Genomic DNA, 18,109 nt, shown 5'->3' on the forward strand with positions numbered 1-18,109 from the left:
TTGTCTCCTTTTTCACTTCATTAATTTTGTTCTTACTTTAATTAATTTCTTCCTTCTATGGTAAGTTCTTTTTTGGTCTTTTTGAAATTAACCATTGGCCTGTTAATTTTCCTTTTTCTTTTCTAATACATTTATTTAAGACTTAATTTTCCTAGTAAATACATCTTATAGGCATTATATAATTGCTATATGTAGAATATTCACTTATGTTTAATCTAACATATTTATAATTTCTATTATGATTCTTCTTTAATTTTGAAATGTTTTCAAGGTATATTTTTGTTATTCATCTGCAGTTTAATTTCATTTTGACTCCAATTCTTTGAAATGATTGAGAACTAATTTATAATTAGTGTACTACTAAACTTTATAACCATTTCATGTATTCTTCAACATAATGTGACTTTTGTAAAACTATGCAAGGTTCTATATATGTCTATCAGGTCAAGTTTCTTAATCTTGCCTTTCAATGCTACAGGCTTACTGAGGTTCTGTGTCTACGTTACTCTACCCACTGATGAGAGAGATGAGATACTACCCACTGTTGGTGTGGATTTGTTTATTTCCCCTTGCTATTATGTCAACGTTTCCTTAATGATTTTTAAGTTTATAATGTTATGGACATTTAGATCTAAAAGTATTCTATCTTCTTACTGAATTGAAACTTGAATCATTTATAAAGTGAGGATCTTCAGTGATGACTTGGGCTTTAATGTCTATCTTGTCTAACACTAGCATAGCTACACCAGTGACACAGGGTAAGTACTGGCACAATCCAGTGTATTCTATTATTATTTAGGTTTTACGCATGAGGAAATCAGTGGTTAAGGAATGTGCCCAACAACAGACAGGCATAAGTGGGAGAATTAATAGCTGAAACAGTGTCTCTAATGCCTATACTCCTCGACATATGTTTCCATTACAAGTTCTGAAGAGTGAAGTCTGCTTAGGTTCAGGAGGTAAAATGCTCTCACTCTGATATCTGCAAAGAATTTCTCACAGGTTCCTACCTAACAGAACACTATAAAAAGACTTCTATAAAACTCTTAATCCAGACATATATACTATCATATCATATGAAAATACTCAAATTAATCTAACCACTACTTTATTGTTGGACAGTTTAGTCAATCTCAAATGCTTCCCATTATAAATATATCAAAATTAACAGTTACATAATAAATTTTTATCTCCTTTAATTATTTCATTAAGTTAGTTTCTTGGAAGTGAAATTGCCAGATGCTGTTAGTTAGGCCCTAATATGTGTTCTCTTGTTATTCCACTGTAACAACTCCCCCACATTTATATTCCAAAATAAAAACTACATGTTCCAGCCTCTTCTGCAGTGTGGCACACTCATGTGACTATGTCCTAGCCAAGGGATTATAGAGGAAAGGAGTATGGACACCTGTCAGAAGATATCCTTAAAGGGAGAAAACATGATCTCCTTCTAGAAATATTTCCTTTCTCTTATAGGAATATGAATATATGATTGCTGGTATACCAACACTAGATATTCCAAGATGAGAAGTAAAGTCATGCATTCAGAGTAGCACAGCAAAAGACGAAGGATCTGAGTCCCTGATAATGTGGAACTAAGCAATCACCTCTGAACTGCCTATACAGGCTTCACATCAAAGAAATATAAAGTCCAATCTTTTAAAAACTATTTTGGATTACTTGCAACCAAATGTTTCCCAAACAAACAGAGTGGGAATATTATAGAGAATGCTTTGGAAACATTTAAGGCTTTTAACAGAGATGGCCAACTTCCTGGAAAGTTGAGCAAATATAACCTTTTTCCAACATTATTGAAAGCACCCGTCTCCCCACATTCTGAGTAAAATACTGTCATTCCAACTGTTTTTTACTAGTTAGAAAGTAATAATAACTTTTTACTAAACAGATAGTAACTTAGCATTTTTTCTTAGTTTTTTGCATCAGATATACATTATTCATTAATGATTTCATCTTGTCTTATCTTTTAAATTAAATGTTAGTCTTTCTTATAATATAATAACACCTCTTTACATGTTATGTTTGTCATATTTATTAGAAGTAGCATTGGTTTGTCATTAGACTTTTACTTATACTGGTAGTTTTACTTGTGAAGCTATAGAAGTTTCGTATTTGGAATATTTGTGACTTAATTCCACTTCTACTAGCATAAATTCTATTACTCACTATGCCTCCAAGCATATTATATTTCATTGGTCAGTGACTACATGAAGTTTTATTTATAAATATTTTAACACATTTAAATTTATAACAATATAGGTTTTTAAAAAGATAAAAAACCACTGTTGTTTCTAGAGATTTTTCACAAATGTGTATCTTGGAAGTTCTAGAAACATAGTCACAAGACTTTAAGAGAGGATTAGTGAACAAATAAGTTTTAGTTCACTTTCAGGAAGACCACTTTTCATTATTCTCTTTAGGCATCAAAAGAAAATGCCTTCTCCAGGCTCTTAGGGACAAACCTCTGTGAACAACAGGATCCTTTACCTCCAAAATTTTTGGTTGCCACCACATGACCGTTAGTCAGCCACGGGATTATAAAAGGAATTTCAACTCTACTCTGTGGTCAAACTTTCAGTTCCTGTTCCCAAGAGTATAACTTCTTTGAAAAAACAAATGAGCATTTCATAAATGCATAAACAGATAGATACCCATGAATTTTTCTGTCAAGAAAATTGGAATGTAGCTGGCCTCTTGTCAAATTGACTTGTGTATGTGTTTATAAAAGCATACCCTGGAATACTTAATAGCCTATGAAATTGTTATAAAACATGTGACCTACCTGTTGTGACCCAAAATATTTCTTTTGCGGCAACATCAAGAAGCTGTAACAACCGTTTTCAAACACATTTTTCAATGGAAATAAAACGCTTTTGCAACTTCAAGAAAAAGTGTCTCTCATTAAGAAAATGAAAAAAAATGTTGCCATCATCTGCCAGCCTACCGACATTACCTTTATAATGAGTTTCAAAATTGTTATTACGTATCCAGTTGTCATCTGAATACAAAAAAAAGCTATGTACTATAGTTTCATATGCCTAAGTCATAAATTTTGCTTATACATTAAAAATAAGAGAAGGCATATAAACTTCCATTTTGGAGAAGTAGCAAATGTATTAATCAATTTTTCAAAGGTGTGTATTATGTTTTTTATGAACATACCTTTTTCCTGTCCAGTGCAGTGCCGAAATTCTCTGTTCAGCTTTCAGAATCTTGTAAACAGATTCAAGCAGGAATCGTGTCATCAGCAAAAGGAATGCTAGAAAAAATAAAATTAGACCATTAACCGTGCATATTTCTTCTTTAGTAAATATATCAACATATGACTTCTGGAAGCAGGAAATATCTAAGCTTTTCAAACTAAATTTATATATTGTTTATGGATAAAGAGGCATTAATTTGACATTATAATGCCACCAGAGTTAATCTAAAAATGTATATGCATAAAATTTATGTTATATGAATATAGATAGATAGATAGATAGATAGATAGATATGTTAATCCTTGTAGAAGTTGTTCATTTGTCTAATCTTCATGTAAATATCCCACAGACACTTCAGGATAGGAAAGTTTTTATTTCTGGAAACGAGTTATGAGGGATCATCAGGTGTCCTCACAGGCCCCTTACTTGATTCCATTCAAATATATGAGAGCAATGGTCAACTCAGAGTCACCGAGCTACCTCTACATTCACATTCCTTCCTCTAGATATCGCTGTCATTGCCCGGGTCAACCTCAGAAACACCGCTTTTGCCACTTTCACGAGTTAATAAAACCCTGGCTTTATTATCAGTTTCCCCAGGTGGACAGAGATGGCCTCTGGGCCATCAGCCTTCTCTGAAAGCAGGAAACATACATATGGTGGCAGCCACAGCATCAGTTCCAGCTCAGTCTCTTTGCTATCAGGTCAATTCCTGGAGAACCAAGTAAATTCTTCAGTGCTCGTTCTATTATGTCACTGATTATTCAGTTTTGATCACAAGGTTAATGATATTTGATATATTTATTATCATAGAGCTGTGATTTTCTATCTTTTTCATTTCATAGCACAAACTAATTATTAAAATTAAGCAGCACACCAAAAGATGTATCTTTTGCTGTTCTGGAAAAAAAATAGATGTGATTCCGATTCATGCACACCAGGTAGCTATTGTTTTTAGCCATTGCTATTTTTTAAATTTGACAATCTCAGGGAACAGAGGTCAGTACCCCTGACTAAACAGTCAGATATTGCATGTTTTAAAAATTCTTGTGGCACAAGGGTTGAAATTCACTGCCATAGAGTACCTATCTGGAGGATGATTGGGAGGGAGGAATGTTACTTCATTCCATTATCAGAATTCTTGATAATATACACAGAAATCCAAAGTCTCCAGGTAGACAAAGCAAAGACAGCACATTACTTCATTAGTTCACTAATTACGCCATTAGGAGAATATTCAAAAATGAAAAGACTTATTAAAAATTTTGATCATCAGAAATTATACTGCTGCAGTAAAATAAAAGTTGTCTGCCAGTTTAAAAAAGTATTTTCATCAAAAATTTTGCTTAAAAATGTACTCCAAAGTTTACTCTTTTCCCAGTTAAGTGAAATGTCACATCTGACTACCACAGAATTTACTTAAAAGTGAAACAGAGATATTGTGCCATATCCTATATGTGGGCAACAGAAATATAAAGGTGATAATTTTACCCACAAGAGGGAGCCTGTATTTTTATACTTTTATACTTCTGTCACGGAACTCAAAAAACTTGGGTTGAAATATAAAGTTCTGAAAAATTTGTTTGATACCGTAATCTTTATGTCAGATCAAATTTTGAGATAGATTTCAGTTGGCATAATTTTCTTCAACAATAACATATCAGCATTTCAGAAGATTAAATATGTAATTAAAAATCTTAAAATTTTCCTACCTATATTATAATTAGTTTTCTTTTCAGATATAAGAATAAAGACATAACTGCCAAAGCAGCTTAAGAGAAAATTCATTTCAGGTGGTAGCAACATTAGTTGGGTAAAAATGAGTAGAATTATTACAAGTCCTCTGAACTGGTTAATTAATTACACAGCAATAAAATGATATTTCAGCCATCCTCTTATCACAAAAGAGGCTAATATAAAACTATAACTTTCTACGTATTTATGGAACAGGAAACACCCCATTTTAAAGATTATGGCGATGGCCATTCTCACTAATATCAATGAATACTTGCCTCCAAAAGGATATAGCTATCATGCCACCATGATGAACTTTCCTTTCTTCGAGTTGAAAAAAAGATCTTTTTTCTTAAAAAAAAAAAATCTAAATTTGATTCCTTCATATTCTATAATCTCCATACACAATATATTAAATAGAACTCTCTAAATAAATATACTCTGAGTTTTCTAAAAATAAAATGTATTCACTAACTTAAAACTCACCTTATAAAAAATAATCTTGGCAACTTCTATCAACCCAGAATAATCCATTCTATCACGTTTAGAAACACAGTTATAACCCAGTTGAAATTTGTTTTGTGATCCCTTGTAAAGTACAGGGAAAAAAGATGATGAGATCTCCCTCCCCTCGTCCCCTCGGTCCTCTTCTCAGCTACTTGAGGATATTACATAACAGGGGCAAGGAGCTGCTGAAGAAGTGGTTAATCACTATTGTTCTTCCTCTGGAAATCCAATCATTGTAGGTTTTTCTTTCTTTCTTTCTTTTTTTTTTTTTTTTGCTGTTGTTGTTCCCACTAGAGACTAGGAATCAAAATGATCTAAAATCAATACCTTATAAATGACATTAAAATATATTCACTTGATGGACTATTGTACCCTAGTATCTAAATCCTATTTACACCTTCTTCTTTAAAAAAAGGACAGCAGACTCCTTTCTGCCAGTAAGAGGTTATTTAGTCACTCTGGTGATAGGCTGCAGAAAGCACTGTGGTGCTCAAGTGCAGAGCGAGGGAAAGACCAACACCTCAGATACGTTAAGCCTGGCACCTTGAGCATGTTACAAGACATAGCGGCAGGGGGAGCATGCAGGTAGCTTCAAAGAACGTTGCCATGTTCTGAGGTGGGTTTAATGGCCTCTCTTTCCTTATCTTTTTTCACAACTTGAAATTTTGAGTGCACCAAATATTACCTGATAATATTGAAAAAACAAACATAACTTCCATTTAACAGTGAATTCTATAATGATTGAAAAATTATTTAAAAATCCTTAAAGGTCGAAATGTTCACAACATATCAAATAAAGACAGTGTGAGATCTCACCATGTTAAAATGTAGGCACAGATGAGCTCTGGGGAGACTGAGGGCATTTCATCATGTATCAGAGACATGAACAAGGCAATTCAGAAATATACAATGACTAACTGTTGGTTTTTTACATGATAAGAAAATATGTTGATGAGGTTTTTAATTTACAGAATATTCTTTAATCCAAAGGACACAGGTACTACTTCAAAAGCCATTCGTATCACTTAGAAAGTATTATGCTTAGTCCAACAACAACAACAAAAACCTCAGTTTACAATCTACTGGGAACTTTATTTTGATTATCTCTTCTTCTATCTCTAATATTTTTAAGACATCAAACAGAGAGCCACCCTGTAAAATGCAGATACCTGCAATGCAAAGAAAAAAATATGGGCCCTGGCTGGTGTGGCTCAGTTGGTTGGAGCATCATCCATCCCACAGACAGAAAGGCTGTACATTTGATTCCCAATCAGGGCACATGCCTAGATTGCAGGTTCGATCCCCAGTCATGGTGCGCACGAGAAGGCAATAATTGATGTTTCTCTCTCACACTGGTGACTCTCTCTCTGTGTCTCTGTCTCTCTCTGTCTGTCTCTCTCTCTCTCTCTCTCTCTCTCTCTCTCTCTCTCTTCCTTTCTCTCTAAAAGAAATAAAAAAGTGCCCTCAAATGAGGATAAGAAAAGAAAAAGTATGGTTAAAAAAATCCACAAAAGCTAAAAATTAAAGGAAGACCTACTTTCCTGGAAAAAATATCATTTGATTTACTTTGTTTCAATGGGTACAAGTTGAAATAGAGAATAATGAATAGAAAAAGCAACTGTAAAACATACTTTTTGAGAGAACTTTAGCAACAGGTCAGCATGAGATTTCCTATTCAATTTTACTGGCTGAAAATTCATAGAGATGTACATTTTCAAAAGAAAAAAGAAAAAACTGTTATTCTTTATCCCATTTGCCAACCAGAGTCATTTATCCCCTATTAGATAAAGTATAATAGACTCTACCGAAAGGGTCACTGGCCTTCCATTTAATGATATTGCCATCCCCAATCTGCATTTTCCCGGCAATGTCCCTCAACACAGAATAAATGGCTGATCTCTTCACAATAACAGCTGATTTCTATTTATTAAGCTAAAAAGGTCACCATTTTCTATGGCTGGGCCGCCCTGCACTATTGATAATTTTATGCATAAACAAATGGCAAATTTGTGCCACATAAATATGCATTAGCAATTACTTTTTCCTCGGGCAACGCTTACTGCATGCAAATGTATACCTCGAAGGGCCTAGTAGCTTTTGTTCTAGCTCTTCAACAGTGAAACAAAAGAGCACAATAAACAATTTTAAAATTGCCAATCAATAAGCAATGCAAATGCAAAGGTAAATGGCAAGAAACTTGCTTAGAAACAACAAAACGAAAAGTGAGGTTGGGGAGGATAATGGGAGCGTTTTCTTTTTGATATTGTTTCATTTCTTTCTCTTTCATAATAAAAAGGCTAAAGTACTCTTGACATAGAACAGCTAGTGAAGCTGGTGCTCAAGCAGATGCCAGCCAGGGAAAGTAGGAAATATACACATGTTGAGTAAACACACACACACACACACACACAAGACGTATGGGAAAAACTATATTCCTATGTAATTTCAAATGTATCACCTATCAAATTAGAGATATTTCAAATTCAGGGACTCAAATAATTTTAAAACTGGGAGGAGACACAGAGATACACAACCAAGTCTTAATTTCACCGCACTTCGCCGTATTTTCCAATATCCTCTTCCTCAGACAAAGGGAACATACATGATCGATAAGCAGGATATTTTTAGGAGCATGAAGAATACATGTAAATAAAAAATACACAATAAGAAATAAGGAGCATCTCACCAAATATCTATGTGCCCAGATGTTTGGAATCAAAAACTCACTATCTCAGTGCAATTCAGGAACAGTATCAGGGCACGAGCATTGAGAGAGAGGTGAGAGGCTACCAAGGAAAGAGGCAAGGAGGTTAAGAAAGCCTAGGAAGAAAGCGTTACCTAATCTGAACATGAAAACAAATATCACTCAAGAAAACTTGGTCTTTTTAAATCGAAAATAATCTTTAATACGAGATTTTGTTTTTCAATGCTATCTGAAATATACCTTTCTAAATGCTTTCCCCTTAGATCCATGAGACCTAATTTTCACAGAAACTATGTCATCCCACAGAGGCACGGGAGGGTAGGAATTGCGCTCGATTCCTTAAGGCAGTGCTGGTTCTGGGCTCTGACCCACACTGATGCCACAGCTGCCAGCCTCACAGCAGCCGAACACGGCCTTCCGATCCTTGGAGTCCAACCATGTTGACCCAAGTGAAAAATCTCTTCCTCAATGTGTACATGGCTTCACCTCTGTATAAAGAAACCAAATTGCACTTAAAAAATTTAAATTGTCAGGTCTTACACAAGTTTCTTTAAACCCAGTTATTCCAATACTTTAGCTTCTGTAAAAATATACCAATATTAATTTTCCTATTGGTCCAAAGGTACAATATAGTACATGTACACGAAGAACATGCCATGGTCTTAATATAATCATTTAAGAACAAAAAACACATTTTGTGATTCCCACCTTAATCTTAATATAGTGAAAAGTTTCACTACTACACAAAGGATTAACAAGAAAGTAGTAAAGATAAGTACAGTATTCTTGGCTTTAAAAGCAAGTAGGCAAACTTGAAAATCTAAAACCTGAGTGTAGCTCTGTGCTTCTCAGAGCCGAGACAGTCTGCAAGGGGGCCTCTTAGAAACCCGATGTGGATACGAAAAGTCAAACTTCTTTCAAGAAGGCCATGAAACCTCTCTTGACAATATTTCCCCCAATAGTATCAGTGTTGGGATATCAGGGCTTTTGCCAGCACAAAAAATAGCTTTGTGTGAATACGAGAAATGCACCATTAGGTGGATCATTCAGAAAATGTGTTACCTGCACAACCTACACAGGATGGCATTGGAGGAGACTTTATAGTTTTCGTGGTTAGAAAGGTGTTATTTCTAATATTAAACCCAATCTTCTTTAGAACTAAAAATTTTGAGGACCAAGTGTCCACTTCTTAATACAAAATCAGTATAGATGAATTCCAGCATAGTAATATTTTATATGTTAATTCAAATAACGACCTAGCTAGCATGCTCCCATGTTGCTACGCTTTGTTTTAATTTTCACTATTCATGACTGAACATATAAAAGCTTAAGTATGGGATTTTCTTATTATCAACTAAATGCAATAAATGTGTGCCAAACACCATTACTATGTAAGAGGCCAAAGTTTTAATTATCATTTCTCGTTCAACTCTTCACTCTCCATGCAAGGTAAGGATTTCAAATTGAAACTATGACTATTCAAACTGATCTGGAGTCTGTCCAAAATTTATAAATACTTGTATAGTCTACTATGTAGAATGCATGTAATAATCAAAAAATCACATTGTGCATGCTCAATCCCACTTTTATAGCAACAAAAAGGTTTAACTACAGGGTACCTTTGAGGGGTTCAGAAAGTGAGAGGAGTAACTGCCTCATTTGTCCTGGCTGAGGGCCAGCCAGACTCTCTGGTCCTGTAGGTCAAGTTTCCCAGGCTCCTCTGGTATTTGACCTCCAAGTGATTTCAACGTGGGGGACACACCAAGGTGCGCTCATATGTGTGCATGGGTGCATGGGTGCATGTGTGCCTGTATATGTGCTGGTGTGCCCCGTGCTATCTCCCTCTCTTTCATTTACCTTTTGAAACAAAATAGAGACACCAGTAAAAACAAACCACCATCAAGATGCTCCTAAAGCATCAACATCTATCTGCCTTCTGCTTCTCCTACTTTACTTTTCCAGGTGTCTCAAGCAGCAGCTTCATCTCTACCCGGCTGCCCTCCTGCCAGACAGGTCTCCTTTGTCCTAGCTTCCATTCAGTGACCCCGAAAAGCTCGCCTCTTCCTTTTTTGTCTCCCAGCATATGGGCGGTAGTAACTTCTTGTTGCCCGAGACTTCTAGGTTGCTATTTTTTAATTTATTATTGTCAATGTATAATAATTTTCCAACATTGTATGTCCCCTTTTCAAATAATCACAATGGTTTCCCTTTTTTTGCTTGGTCCCTGTATACAAGTAAATGAGCACCATATACAGTGCATATCTCAGTTTACCTTTTGTCACCGAGTTGCAGAACCATTATTTATCTTTTATTCACAGCTTCCTTGAAGAAAGCCAGGGAAAACTAAAGTATAGGACCCTTTCATTAGCATGAATCCCCGCTTGCTGGTCCAATACTTACCTGTCTGAATTATGTCTCTTTATATATAATATTCAGAATACAGTCATGTATCAGACAATCTATTCTTATTCTATATCTCTTGTCGATTGTTTATTGATATACTGTTATTTACTTACTTTTCTTAATCTATGGGCCAATAAAGGAGCTACAGAGATCTACCACTTCTCCTAGAAATTATACCCCAGTGCCTAATATCAGGGGAATCTGCCAGTCTGCTTTAAGGAGATCAATCTGTAATGAAAATATGGTTTTCCAGTGGTAAATGACAGGGACTAGTTAACCAAGTTTATGTCTTAGATAAGACATGTTTAACATGTAAGCATTTGTTTTCCATAAAAAGCATGGCCTTCTGATGTTAGAAATGAACACACACACAAGCACTCTATAAAAATGACTGATGTTAGATGGCTCTTACAAAATTACACTTTGAAAAATTATGGGACTATGAATCAGGGATATAGATTAAATTTCCCTAAAAGAGACATGTGCTTAATAATTAATGGGAAAGAATACAAATAATATTTATGATTTTACCTTATCCAAAACACTTGAAAAATTATGCAGTAATCATATAGCTAAATGAATATATACTTATCAAATTTGAACTGTAATCTGTGAGGAATTTTAAATTATAAAAGGATCTTAAACTTGAAATGACGGAGTTAAATATACAAGCTGAAACTTTAACTTAAGTATGAAGTATTTTATAAAAATATCAAAATAAAAAGATTTGCTTTAAGAAAAGGTCACAAGACTTTGTACTCTTTAATGGAAACTATCATAATGCAAGAAAGTAACCAGAGCCCTGGCCAGCGTGGCTCAATTGGTTGGGCATCATCCTGCAAGATGAAGGGTTACTGGTTCGATTCCCGGTTAGGGCACATGCTTGGGTTGTGGGCCTGATCCCTGGTTGGGGTGTGTGCAAGAGGCAATCGATCGATATTTCTCTCTCACATTAATGTTCCTCTCCCTCTCATTCTCCCTCCCTTCCCCCTCTCTAAAAATAAATAAATAAATTTACATATATATATATATATAATGTTTGTTTTTTTAAAGAACAAGAGGTGGCAGTGAAAAAAGAAAATATAGCTAATAATTGTAGAATGTCCAAATGAAAGTCAGATAAAACCAATGCCCATTTCAAATACTGGTTTCTTTTAGGTGGGAAACTGGATAAGTATTCGACACCCAGAAAAGATCAACCAGAAACAGAGTGGGTTGGACAACTGTGTTAAATCAGGTCCAACGAAGAGGAGAAGGTATGTTCAACCTATAAACATCAAACTCAAGATTAGGGAAGGAGGGCAATCATTAAGTAGAATCATATATTTTAAAGGAGGCCATTTACAAAAGTATAGACTAGATATATTGTCTCTTGCTCCACATGAAAGAACAAGGTATTGTTTTATTTTTGTTTGTATTTTGATGTCAGGGTTATCAAGGGGTAGGTTTTAGTGCATTGTGAAAATAACTTCTTAAAAATGAATTATCAAGCAATAAGATTCATTGGAGCAAAGCCAAATGATTTAAAGTTTAAGCAAGGGCTCCAGATTCAGACATAACAGGTCACTTTCTGGCTTTGCTACTTAACTACCAAGGGATCTTGCTTACAGCCATTTAACCAGTCTGTGACTCAGTTGTTTCTTCTGCAAAATCTTTCAGATACAACCTTTACAGAGGGAAGGTAGGAGATGGAGCAAAACTGCAGGGCCACCTGTCAGACATCTGAGAATAGGATTTCTGAATTAAATGGTATATTGGATCATCTAGCTTTTAAGATCCATTCTAATCTGAGACCGAATTATCCTATTTCTTAAAGCTCAGGCATATATTTTCATACAATTTCAGGCAAGGAGGACTAGCACTAAATGTTTAAAAAGGAGAAAAATTTACAGCAATTCTGCATTATTAAAATGGTTTTAGCATCATATAGAAAAAGGGTATTTATTTTTTAGAGCAAAGATGAAGCTATTAAATAAAGCATAACGTATTATTCGTTAATAAAACATACATAACATCATAAGATACATAATTACTTAAATCAGCAATATCCATTTTTTCAATTGATTTTAGAGAGAGAAAAAGGAGAGAGATAGAAAGAAAGAAACATTGATCTTTTGTTCCACTAATGTAAGCAATCATTGGTTGATTCTTGTATGTGCCCTGACTGGGGATCGAACACACAACCTTGGCATATAGGGACAACGCTATAACAACTGGCCAGAGCCAGTTGCTACGTGGCCAGAGCCAGCACTTTTTTTAAAATTTGTGATATTAACTTTATTTTTTGTCCTTTTATAAAGTCCCTGGTTACACAATTGGTAGATACTTTTCAGATACTGAGGAAATGAACACATATTTCTGCTTTTTGAGCACTAAGGGCTGCGGCTCCCTTGCCACTGTCAGCCAAGCCCTTCCGTCACTCCTTCAGCCGTGCCTTCTGCCCTAGCCATTCAGCACAAGGCAACTCGAACACGGAGAAGTGAGCTAAGCAGGGAGAAAGGGCATCTTCAAAAGAAGGGATTCTCAAATCCTTATTTTGTAATGCCCTGCAGGTTACCCTAGTTATTTCAAGGAAAACTGAATTTGTCAAGGACTTCTTAAAACAAAATCATTTTACTTTTTCTTGTCTTAACAATTAAAAAGCTCTTTAAACTTTTCAGGGCGTTCTCATTTAACTATCTGATTTGCTCCACAAAGTAATTCTCATAGGCAGGTATGACAGGAAATGAGCCCTTCCTTGCAAACTGAAAAAAATTAAAAAATATAAAAAACTTAAGAAAATTATGACATGACCCCAAATTGCAAAACCACAAAGCAGTAGAAAAGAGTCAAGAACCCAAGTCCGGTCTTCCTTCCTGTCCACGATGCTCTGACACAGATCACACACACTACATGAGGAACTGAGAGAGAAGTCCTTTTCCATTCCCTCCAACTACAGAAGCATTAATTCACTGAGGGAATTATGACCGTTATCAAGATTATACTACATTCTCTATTTACTTTCTCATTCATGGATAGAATGCTCCTAATGTTTCCACTTCTAAAAATGGGATTCTCAATGGAGGACGATTTTGCCCCCTGTGGGACCTTACATACAGACATTTTTTTATTGCGATTGGGGCAGGGCAGTGGGGAGCACAGTACTACTGGCACTTAGTGAGTAGAGGCCAAGGATGCTTCTAAACATCCTTCAATGCACAGGAAAGCTCCCCACAACAAAGAATTCTCCGATCCAAAGTGTAAATAGCGCTGAAGTTGAAAAACCCTGGATTAGCGGCATTTTTATTTAAGCCATCTGTTTTTGTCTTTTATTTTTGTTACACAATCGTAATAATGCTTTCATGATGTAACATTTGCTGGGTGCTAATGACTGGTTTGGCATACGGCTATCAGCTCTTGGGTAGCCACTAATTGCACAAAATGACTTCTGCTTTAAACTTCGCTGTTTGACAATACATTGGACAGTGGTTCAAGTGACGTAGGTCACCATTGCTGAGACGAATGGATCGTAAAATACTTTGCCAGGGTGTTTATAGCAGTTCACTTATAAGAATTTTGAAAATAGAGTGATGCAAATGGGGAGAGTAAGGAGCATAACTTTCAATAATATGAAAATAAAAATGTGAGTTAAGAAAATAACCTCTGATTTCTCTGTTACATAGAGCTTACATCAAAAAATTCACAAAAAATGCACATTCAATCTTAAAAATGAATTGATCTCTTTATGTACTAAGTCATTTCAATAAGCATTATAATAATTAGTGACATCCTATTTGAAGAGAAAGCTCACACTCTTTGTTCTTACCCTGTTAACATTCTTCACTGAAGCCAGGAATCTCAACTCTGTTTCCCATGCACAGGGACCAGGGTACTATCTCTGAACTTAATTCCAGCTTTAATGTGAGCTAAATAAAATCCCTGATTCTGGGGCAGCGAGTTGTCTCAGCCATAAAGATGCCTCATAGTACCTTTTGCTTCCTTGCTGTTTACCCTTTGGTGTCCTCAGACATGTTAGCACCAAAATAATGAATTAGGGATTTAGAGACAAACTTTTAGTTCACATATCCCTTTAAGGATCTGATGAAAGCTATAAACCCACTCTACAGAAAGGTAAATTTCCATGTTGAGAGATCCTTTTGTATGGGTCTCATGTTTCTGTAGTTCATGTGAATGAAGGCACCAAGGTACTACCCTTTGGGACTATCCTGTCTTTAGGTGTACTGTGTCTAGCATATTTGTGTAGAGAAAGCCAAAGAAGATAGAGATAGTGTGTCTCCCTCCAGAACAAAAGGCAGGCTTGTTTACCATCCAGTATAATAAGGATGATGTCTCACTAGGGCAAAGTTTAGTCATGCTTACTACTTGATATGAAAGAGTTGGGATCCCTAAGCTCATATTTTCTCTCCCTGAAGTGGAGGCAGCACCTGGTTCTCTTTGAATCACCATGTGGGAATTGGGGCTCAGGGAACTGGTACAAATACTACTACTCTGGCTACTGCTATTGCTGTGAGTGATAAACTGTTATTTGTCTTTGATCCAGGATTCCAGTGTCTTCTGCCAGCATCCATGGAACAGTGGCAGGCTGATGTATTAGCCCTTCACAGTTCTTAACAATGCATGCAAACTACATTAAGCATACCATTTTCACAGATGGCTATTTTGTCCCATATGTAAATTCAGAAGGCTAAAAGTATCTATTTTTATTTCTTAGTAAATAGAATGGAATGACCACAGACTTCAACATCTGAACAAACAATACTATGTTATATTTATTTCAACAAAAATGCATTTAGCTAATAATAGCAGTAGTCATAGAATTGATTGAGAGTTCTCTGCATGCCAGGCACTTTATTGGAAGCTTAACAGATATTACTTAAGTTAATTCTGACAGTCACACTGATGAGACAGCCATTGTTATCATCATTCCACCAGAGGAAACAAAGACTGATGTAAATTAAGAAACTTGGTCAAGGCTGCATAACTGTCAATGTTGGAGCCAAGATCTAATGTTGAGCCAGGATCTAGGTTCAGAGTTGGGATGTAAACTCAGTTTATATCCTTACCAACTTTCTTTCCTGCTTCCCACTACAAGTGACACACCAGTGGTACAACAGCATGTTCCCTGCCCCTGAGAGGCTCATGCTCTAAAGAGACAGAGAAATTAAGAAGTACCTTCAAGGAATGCTATCAGGGCTTCAATGTAGTATGAACGAGAAGGGACCAGCACCCCCGTTGGGAAGGCATAGTTTGCTGAACTAAAGAATGACTGAGATGAATCTTGAAGGAAGGTTAGGAGTAGGCTTGGTATAGAAGTAAGGGTAATGCATTTTCCGATTTTACACTTGAGGAAAGAAAGCTCAGAGACACAAGGCCAAAGCTACATAGCTGCTTTGGAAAAAAAGGGCTGTAGTTTTATGGTTTTTCAACTTTTACTATCCCTTGCTGCCCTCAAAAATTATTCTTCACTCTTTATCAGGCAATAAGCAACACTCAGAATTTTCTAGTGTTTATATAGTTATTACTTCTCTTTTATTGTTTTGTAAATATGAAATCATTAGCTGTTGAGCATTCAAGGAAATAATATAGAAATACAATGTCATAAGAGTATCTCTCTGCTAAGATGGTCATTGCACATCACACAGTATTCAAAGGGTTAACAAATCATTTGGAAATTTAAATATCATTTTCTGTTAGATTTTATTGAAGGACTTATAATGATTATAGACAAAGTTCCAACAAGGTCAACACCAATGTTCCAAATGCATGAGCAGGTAAGCTAAAGAGAGATCAAATAAATTGTTTAAATGTTACAGCATAGGTAGTTCTCACGAATGTTTCTGCAACCAGTCTAACTTCCATTAACATAGTTAGAAACTCTCTGATATGAAGAAAATTATTCTAACTTCATATATTACTCTAAGGAGCTATTGCCGTAGAATAGAAATGAAGAGATGTAGATAAATCTGCTAATGTTCATCTATTCACATAAAGTTTTCATACAGGAACAGAAAACAAAAGCAAAAAATTCAAGGAAATCACATCCAATAAAAAGACTTGAGTCTAGTTGTAACACTTCCCAATACATGAGTACAATATATTCATATAGACTTAATAGAGATTCAGTATGGTTTGGTAGACAGTACTCCGACTTGGGAAGTGAGGTATCAAGGAGTATATTTATCAAAACAGTAAAAATATTACCACAATATCCCTGGTTGGCCAGATTGATTTTTTTTTAGGACAGCAATATCATCACCAACACATATTGCATTTAGTGTTACTTCAATGGTTGCTAGGAAAAATGGAGATGGATACGCTATGAATATGCCCTATAGTTTCCAGTGGAAGAAGAGGTAACAGTAATACAAAGCTAAATAAAATAACTACTGTAATTCATCCAACACGCATTTGGGAAGTGCCTATCAAGTCATGATGATAGGCTGACAACTAAAGAAATATAAGTGAGGAATAAGTGAGGACTGGAACTACGGAGAAGAAAAGGTGCTCAGGGCTTCTGGCATTTCAAGTTCAATTATTTACAGTTCTTATCAGAACCAGAAGTGAGCAATGGGACAGTGTACCAAGATCAATGACAGCCTAGGATCTGAATCACTGACATCAATATAGTCAATATTATTCAATCTCATTAAATTGAGGAATTATTTGGGGATAAAAAACATTGAATATTGTTAAACAGAATTTGACTAAAAAGGAAATAATACTTGAGGTTTAATTACTTGAAAAACTACTTAAAGCTGCATAAATAAAATTTTGACTGGGAATTAAAAAATACTTAGAATCCAACTTAGGATACTCTATTAATTCAAACCAACTAGTCATGTGGCAAATGTTTTTCAGTATTTAAAGAATATTAGCAGATATTGTTTATTATCAGTTTTAAACCAATGAAAGGATCATTAGACACTTGGCATTTATGCAACTGTTGCAAAGTATGTCCTTTTTAGGGGAGGATGCAAGTTTTATGAGACCTGAAACTTACATAATTTGGGATGCCCTCTTTCAAGGAATATAAAATTATGACCTTTAAATATCAACCATAATTTCACAGAGGGAACGTTATGTACAGAATAGAAATTTACATAGATGATTTCATAGAGACACAGATACAAGAGAAAGATAATTTAATCTTTCCAAAGGCATAGTTGATAGATTTTGTTGTTATCCTTGATGTTATTAATAGTTGAAAACGCTATCATTACAACTTGTTTTTGGTAAGGTCGTGAAAAATTTTCAGACTGTATCAAATTTGAGAAAATCTTTATCAAGTTTCTTATGAGAAACAAGATTTGAAAAACTTGTCCACAGACTAGATTCATTATTTAAAGCAATTCTGTAGCTTTAGCAACAGTTAAGGAAGAGCGTAGAGCTTTTACTTGTTTTGGTTAATTGATTTAGCCTGTGGGTCACTTGTAGTAGTTGATGAAATCCCTTTTCCAGATACCCATGCTGCAGTCTTGGGCTGCTTTTTAGCTGGTGATGTGTGGATAAAGGAAAGAACAGCTTGTTTTATTGGAAAGAA

General features: G+C 35.3%; 1 protein-coding gene across 1 annotated transcript in view; it reads right to left on the minus strand.

The window, feature by feature from the left end:
- SOX5 (SRY-box transcription factor 5) overlaps positions 1–18,109 on the minus strand; it is a 941,468-nt gene that overhangs the window by 676,018 nt on the left and 247,341 nt on the right. The window contains exon 4 of the mRNA XM_090275485.1: positions 3,181–3,277. The gene's annotated coding sequence lies outside the window, so the exon portion shown is untranslated. The remainder of the gene's footprint in view (positions 1–3,180; positions 3,278–18,109) is intronic.

This window comes from Furipterus horrens, unplaced genomic scaffold (genome assembly GCF_987537825.1).
Source record: "Furipterus horrens unplaced genomic scaffold, mFurHor1.1.pri manual_scaffold_4, whole genome shotgun sequence".
NCBI classification, from domain to species: Eukaryota; Metazoa; Chordata; class Mammalia; order Chiroptera; family Furipteridae; genus Furipterus; species Furipterus horrens.